This window comes from Nannospalax galili, unplaced genomic scaffold, assembly GCF_000622305.1.
Source record: "Nannospalax galili isolate Female #2095 unplaced genomic scaffold, S.galili_v1.0 scaffold191, whole genome shotgun sequence".
Classification (NCBI taxonomy): Eukaryota; Metazoa; Chordata; class Mammalia; order Rodentia; family Spalacidae; genus Nannospalax; species Nannospalax galili.
Window position 1 is genome coordinate 428,852 of NW_008331484.1, and position 8,078 is coordinate 436,929.

Genomic DNA, 8,078 nt, shown 5'->3' on the forward strand with positions numbered 1-8,078 from the left:
CTTTGCCTTTGTATAGTTTATTTACTGTGTTTATTTCATTTTTCCAATGTGACAATCTTATTTAAAATTAAAATGGATGGAATATTGTTTTGGTCCTCGACACCTGACAAATTGATTGGCAAGAGGTGAATTCTGCCAGTTTCTTTTCACTGATGCAAATTCGTGTTACATGTTTTAGTAAAATATTTTTTGTTATTCTACTTTGCCTTTGTATAGTTTATTTACTGTGTTTATTTCATTTTTCCAATGTGACAATCTTATTTAAAATTAAAATGGATGGAATATTGTTTTGGTCCTCGACACCTGACAAATTGATTGGCAAGAGGTGAATTCTGCCAGTTTCTTTTCACTGATGCAAATTCGTGTTACTATATTACTGGGTAGAGTATTTATAAACTGGCTCCGAGCATGCATAAAGCATCAGTGTCTTTTTTTTACCTCCTAGAAATTTGAGATTAATGTGTTGCCTGATTAGTCAGGTGATTGTTGATATCTTGCCACAGTGTTTGAAAATTGACTGTACCAGATAGTCATAGCAAAGTTGTGACTGACATGTAGGACTTACATGCGTTGTCCACATTGGTGCCTCAAATGTGGGTAAGGACCCTTCTCTTGTTCCTTGTCTGATAACTTCATGTGTGACCATTAGTTTATGCTGCTGGGAGCCAGCAGTCATCTGAGGTTTGCTGAGGCTTTTGTGAGTCTTCTTATAGACCCAGTGAGCAGATTGCAAGCAGCCAGCTTGTGGAAGTGTCAGAGAGGTTTCTTCAAGAGCATTGACTCTTACAAGCTAGTAAGTCTTGTTTTTATCCATCTAATGTTTGCTATGAGAACTCATTTTTTTTTAGTTTGATGTTTTTTCTTCACTGATAGAGTTCTTCCCCTCACAATTTTCACATCTAATTCCTGATTCTTTTTTATTTTTAAGTCATAAATATAGCCAGTCATAAATTTGTAAATGTTAACCTCTGGTCAGAAATCTTTATTAAGGTAATGGATATTGTAGCCCATCCGAATTTTTCTCCCTTAGTCTCATAACTTCTGGAGTTTCTTCAGAATGTGGTATATTTTATTGTGTTCCTCTGTAAGATAAAGAATTATCTATTAAAATTACATTTTCAACATACAAGAGCTTTTGATTACTTGTAACTGATAACCTTCCAAATAAATGCATTTTGTTAACAAATGTTAAATTCAGAATAAAATTGCTAATGATCCAATATTGTAAGTTTTTAAACTTAACAGCAGTTGTTATAACATTTCATGGGCTGAGGGCATCTTTGACCACAACTAAAGAAACCATCTCTCATTTTAAAGAATGAATCTCATAGGACTTCACATAATTGTCAAGTAGCTTCATTTCCTGAAAGCTAGCACTGTTCCTGGTTGTTGCTGGTGTTACACAGTGATTTACAACTTACTAGAAAGGTTTTAGTTTCTGTCATTGCACATATCATATATGAATTCTGGTTTCATGGCATTACATTGTTTTCTTTTGCAATTTTGATGAATCAGTTCCCATTGTTTTAATGAAACTTACTTTCTCAGCCAGTGAGAAGAAGCAAGAGCCACTGTTTGTCTGGACTCTTACAGGAGAGGTTAAGGTCCAGTTAAACACTGGCAACTACACCTGGCCCACATCCCTTGGCCTAGACTTGGTGGTTTGGTTAAAAGTAATTTGAATCAAATACCCACATTTTAAAAACTCTGGATATTCACCTGAAAACTGTTCACAATGCTTTAATGATCCGATGATGTGGAACTAGTGAGCTGACCCACCATGGTACTGGCACTTACTGGCAAGAGTGGAGTAGCAGCCATTTTAAGAATAGCATGTCACCCCCCACACACACACACACACGTGATCCTGTTTCTTACAAACCTTTGGCTTTGTAGCAACTAAAGGAAGGAATTTGCTTAACAAATAAAAGTATTTAACATTTACTTGCTACTTGTTGGGGATGAAGATGTCAATGAATAGCACGGGACTTGTATTTGGGGGTGGGCAGTAAGATGGTTGGAGCTCTTCTGGAGACTGGAAGTACTTGAAGAGGTTAATCTTTTGGACCCATGCCAGTCCAGCACTTCCAACTTTCAGGCAGAGGGGAAGAGCATGTGAAAAGTTCTGGGAGAGAAGAAAAGCACTCAGATCTATTAATAAGTGACATCTTGAAGTCAATTCTGCCCATCAAGGGTTTTTCCCAAATCTTGAAGTGTCAATATGAGCTTGATGGGTTGTTTTGTTTTGTTATAGTCTCCTTTACTGTGATTTGCTTCTACTGTGAGAAGACCATTATCTGTGGTTCTCTCCAATCTTAGACCTGCTGTATATAGAACTTAAACCTTACACTAGACCAGGAATGTTATTGTACAATAAATTTCAGAAGCAGCATTTAAAGTCTAAATGCAAATCAGTATATAAAAACTACAGGTGCTGCTATGGTTAGCACTTTTTAAAGGGGGAGGGGTTGAGGAAGAAAATCTGGTATCCTGTAAGACATAACTCAGTTAGCTCAGTTAGAACCAAGCAGTGCTATGGGAACAATAGGAATTGGCTTGATTTTTTTTTTCCCCCCCATTTGGTGGTTTTAGGGTGTTTGCTCTAGTCACATCATTTTCCCATTACTGCAGTGTCAAAAAGTTTTTAAAATGCAGTATCTAGGAAAGTTGTCCAAATACAAAATACAATGAAAAATTTGGTACCTAACTCATTAATCTATTTAAGAAAAATGTAACATTTTGTTTGAATAATGTATTGGGGGGCTGGGAGCAACATTTCATTTGCTATTTAGCATGCTGCCTATCCTATCTTAAGGAACTATATCAGGGTTTATATTTTAAGTGAAACACAAAAGGAAAACATGTTGAATGTAATAATTTCAGAGTATAAATAAAATCTGTGATCTACAATTGCACTGGTGACACTTTGTTTCCTTGGGCTGCACTCCTGTATTGTTCTTTGTTGTATCACTGAGGCTGTTCTAAGAGTTGGCTTCTCTCTCAACTATTTGTGGTGGTCCTGGGGTACTGATCTGTATCCCAGCCTTGTCAACCATTTGTATACACGACAAAAATGTTGGGGAAATGAGCAAAGATAACCTCACATGCTCTTTTCAGTTCAAGAGTAGGCTACTCAAGTAGAGGACATGATGATAAATGTCTGATCTCTTGAGGCTGAGGCAGGAAGGCCATACGTTCAAGGAAGGCCTGAGCTACCTAGTTAAGCTGTTGTCTCAAACTGACACCTTCCCCCCTACTACTAAGGACTTAGTCCTGGGAAAGCAGGTTGGTTGCACCAGAGTTGTAGGCTCTGACCCATGGCCTCACCCTTTAGGTACACTACACCAAACTGTCCCCTTGGCCCCAGTTGTACCAGATGCTGTTTTCCTTGAGTTTGGAAGGAAGAACAGCAGGCTAACCAAGGCAGTAGGAACAGATTTCTGCAAGCTGTTTTTTCCCTTAGGAACTCAGTACTTGGGGTCTTATGGACTACAGGCCTGTCTTAGTTCTGTTGCAGTTAAGCATCCAGAGACAGTGGGCATGCTCTGCTCCAGTAAGATTTTAATTTTCACCTGTCAAGAAAAGTGTTTTTCAACAACCTAAAATGTAAAAATGTTCTCAGTTTGTGCATTGTACAACAGGCAGCAGGCTAGGTCTGACCAGTAGTTTATAGTTCCCACCCAATCCCCTAGCAAAGATTACTGCTCCTTGAAGTAGCACATTCCTGTACTCAGATAAGCATTAAAGACACTGTTCTCTGTTCCTTAACAGTGAATACCAAGTGAACCTTTTCAAGCCCAAATATTTTTCATGCAGAAATTATAGTTTGGACATTTTACATTGATAGTTTCTCAAACATCTATATAGGTTTTTATAGAAAATGAGGTATGTTCAAGCTCCTTTGAAGTAGCCTTTAACTTCATTAAGCCTTTTCAGTGTGTTTCTGCTTTACCAGACAGCTCATGGGATGATTTCTTTGCAACTGGTTGTACCTCTTTGAGAACTAGTACTATTGAATGGAGCTATAACTTTAAGGTTTTTTTTTTTTTTTTTGAGTGTTATGTCTGCATGTATGTTGTGCACCATTTGTGTGCAGTGCCCATGGATGCTAGTAGGAATTGGATCCCCTGGAACTGGTGTTATAGGTGGTTGTTAGTGACCATGTGGGTGCTGGGAACTGAATGTGGGTCCTCTGCCAGAGCAGTGCATGCTTTTAACAACTGAGTCCTCTCTCCATTCCTGGACTGTCAATTTAATTCCACTTGTACATTAAATTGATGCCAGTTTGAAGAATTCTATCTTTAGGCCGTATTTTGGTTGTATAACTTGTCCCAAGTATTTTTCTTTCCTTTTTGGTCTTTTTTGAGACAGGTCTCCCTGTAGCCCCAGCTGGCCTGGAACTCACTATGTGGACGAGGCTGGCCTTGAACTCAGAGATCTGCCTGCCTCTGCCTCCCAAATGCTGGGACTAAAGGTGCGCCACCACACCCGGCTGTCCTAAGTATTTTTCAACTAGAGTCCCAAAAGTGGAGATGACGAGATCATACAGGCATTTTAAATGCCCATAGCCACTGCTCAACCACGTTTTTCAAAAGGCTGTCAGTTTACATACCCAGATTCCCACATGTCATTTCTAATGTCTTACTGCCTTCTATGAATATATTGCAAGTTAACCACTACCCTTTGCTGTGTGTTTTATTCCTATGACTGATGGTAGAGCCTTATCTTGACTTGTCTACCTTCCTGTAGATCTTGAACTTGAAGCATGATTACTTCGTTAAAAACATATTTACTTAAGGTTGGTTCACATTGATGGCCAAATAAATATGGCTAAGGTATTTTACTTATTTGAGCAAGGAATGAAATCAAGTGAAAATTCAGAAAAGCAGGAAGGTTTGACACAGTTTCTAAATGTCTTGACCCTGTTACATAAACACCAGGAAATGTAGTATCCAGAGGGTAGAGGTGTGTGTCAGATGTTGCAAATGCAGGAGTGGCTCCTGGGAGTGGATTTGTTTAAATCACATCAAAAGTAGGGGAATGCAAGACTAAATCTTGGCAAAAACACCACCACTGCCAGTGGAACCTTTGAGCACAGGGGTGTTTGGTATTGATCTCTTCCTAATACTCTTTCATTACTGCAATTTAGTCAGTGGTTTGAAAGGTATTAAAAAGAACGCATGAGGAATGATTACTTTTTTAGCCTCACTAGTTGTATATGTCCCTATTATATATTGCTAAGTATTTGGTTAGGGCATCATGTTTTTAAATAAAATTTTATTGTTTTGAAAGATTGGTTTCAGTCTACATAAAAAGCTTTAAAACCTTGAAAGATATTTTAGGAACTTGTGTGTGTGAAGGTAAGCACGTCAAGGAAAGAAACTGCTGTCAGCAGGTAGGCATAAACAGGCATAAACAGATAGTGGTGTGTAGCTACTGATTAACACTGGAATTAAGCTGTAACCAATCTGTTAAACATTTTAATAAACTCTGCTAGTGATTAACTGGGTAAGTATGACTGCAAAATTCTGCTTAAAGATGAGACCTGTAAAGAATTCCTTTTTTTTTAAGAGACTGGATCTCTTGGCTTGGGGCTTGGTGACTAGGCTCTGGGACCCATCTGTCTGGGGCCCCTCAGTGCTGGGATTATAAGCAGCATGCCACCACACCTGGGCTTTTAAACACAGGTTCTGGAAACTGAGTTCACATCCTCATGCTTAGAGGGCACGCACTATATTGGCTGAACCTGTAGAGAATTTTTATACACTTGTGAAGACAACATTGAATCAGGCTTCTATTTTCCTCCAACTCAGCAATCAAACTTTGACATAACTGAGATTTGAAGAGAACTTTCATGTATGACAGTTTTAAAGTTGGTCTTGAGTGCCAGGTAGGGTGGCGCACAGTAGTCCTAGCACTTGGGAGGCAGAGGCAGGCGGATCTCTGAGTTCAAGGCCAGCCTGGTCTACATAGTTTCAGACCAGGTGAGGCTACAGGGAGACCCTGTCTCAAAAAAAGATGAAGAAAAAAAAAGTTGGTCTTGAGTAAAAACTGGGAGATTGTAATGTGGAGTGTGTGTACCTAGTAACCTTTCAGATAGCTGAAATAAGATAATGCAAGGAAATATCTGCAGCACATTAGAGCAAAGGTATTGTAGAATGAATTAGTTTTTGACTATCCCAAATTACAACAATCTACAGGACAGTGCACAAAACAGCAATAAGACCACCACAATAGTGTGCCATTACACTGGCAGCAGTAAGATGGAAAATACGAAGTACCAGAAATTGTGACCCAGTGGCTGGCTGACTAGAACCTGTTTTGTAGGCTCTCAACTGGAGTCTTTGTCCACGGAGTCCCTAGGTGGCTCCTCTATGACCTGTTAGTGCTGAGATTCCTAGGGAGGATGCCAGGACACACTAATGGGATGAACAGTCTTCTGGGTCTAGCAACTCCACGAGTGAGGACACTGGATAAAATAATAGCAGGGGCTCTTCCAGTTTCCTTTCAGCATGTGCAGCTGTTTCCTTTTCAAGGTTCCCAACACCCTGACTTTCTCCGAATTATGCTGTAGACTCAAGTTGGATTCTGTGACTCTGAAAGGATTGTGAAATCTCAGTGGTCCTGGCTTTCTTAGGTTCTCTTGCTCTGATTCCCATTTACTGGGGATTAGTGAGGGGATCAAGAGACATCCAGAAGCCAAAATATCTTGTCGTTTAGGGATGTGGCCATTGAATGCTTAGACCCTCAATTGAATTTGCATAGGGATGTGATATTGAATAGTTAACAGAAATGTTATTCCCTGGGGTTTTATCCCTAAGCCATATAGAGTCATTTATTGAGCAAAGGAAAGAATCTTGAAGGGAAATTTCAGTAGCCAGGTACCCAGATAATCTTGCCTGAGAAAGGAAAGGGATTCGCTGGTTCTCAGAGTTTAAATTTCTAGTTTTATACTAAAATATTTTTAAGTCTGTTCTCTGTGTCTATATGCCATGCATATGTGCATGTGTGTGAGTCTGCAAGAGCTCAACTGCTGAGCCATCCAGCTCCATATTGAAATAGTTCAGTTTATAGTCAATTTTTTTATGTGGCACAACACTGATGGCTTTCTACATAAACTTACAAGCCAGTCCACTCTCAAGAACCTTGAGATCCAGCCACCTGGAATAGCCTCCTAAGACCTACACTGAGCTACCCATAACTCATTGACCACCCACCTAAAGAATGGGAAGTAGATGTACTGATTGATGCCATGTTGTATGAACATAGGCATTTTTAGCCAGCAGACCTAATGCTTGCACCTACAGCCCTCAAGACAATGCTGCTGGGTCATAAATGTGATGTTGAATACACATCTTTTCAAGACTTCAGCATTTAGGCACCAGAAAAGAAGTAGTCTACAAAGGGTTCCAGATATTGCTAAAGATACTAAGACTCAGCCCCTTTCAGGCCTCACCTTCCAAAGGAAACCAGAGGGGAAATTTGGGAACTATTCAGTAGAAAGTCTCGGGGCCCCAAATGAGGAACCCAAAAGATCAATAAAACAGAGATGCTGTGCATTGGTCTGTCCTCATCTGTGTTGCGTTGAGTCTACACTTATCCTCAACATCTATCACCTAACATGTTTCAGAGCAAAAGAACACAAGAGGTACCTCGGTGAATTTCTGGGTTCAGAAAATATACATCATCCTTAAAGAATTCAGAACCTTCACAGGATAGGGGAGTAGCTCATGCACATGCCAGTAAGGTCCTCTAAAGAACCCTCTAGACTCCTAGAGGGCCTGACCAGTAAGGAAACTTAGGAAATACTCAGTTTCCACTCACATGGTTTGGTTGATTAATGTGTCAGATTCAGATTAATGTGAAAAGATTTAGAGAACAGCTTGTTGGCTACTGTGATGCCTGTGCAAACTGAAGAACCTCAAATAACAAAGCCTCTCATAATACTGCTGTTTATTGTTGTGGTGCATGCCTTTAATCCCAGCACTTGGAAGGCAGATCTTTGTGAGTTTGAGGCCAGCCTGGTCTACATAGTGAGTTCCAGGACAGCTGGGGCTACAAGGAGACCCTGTCTCAAA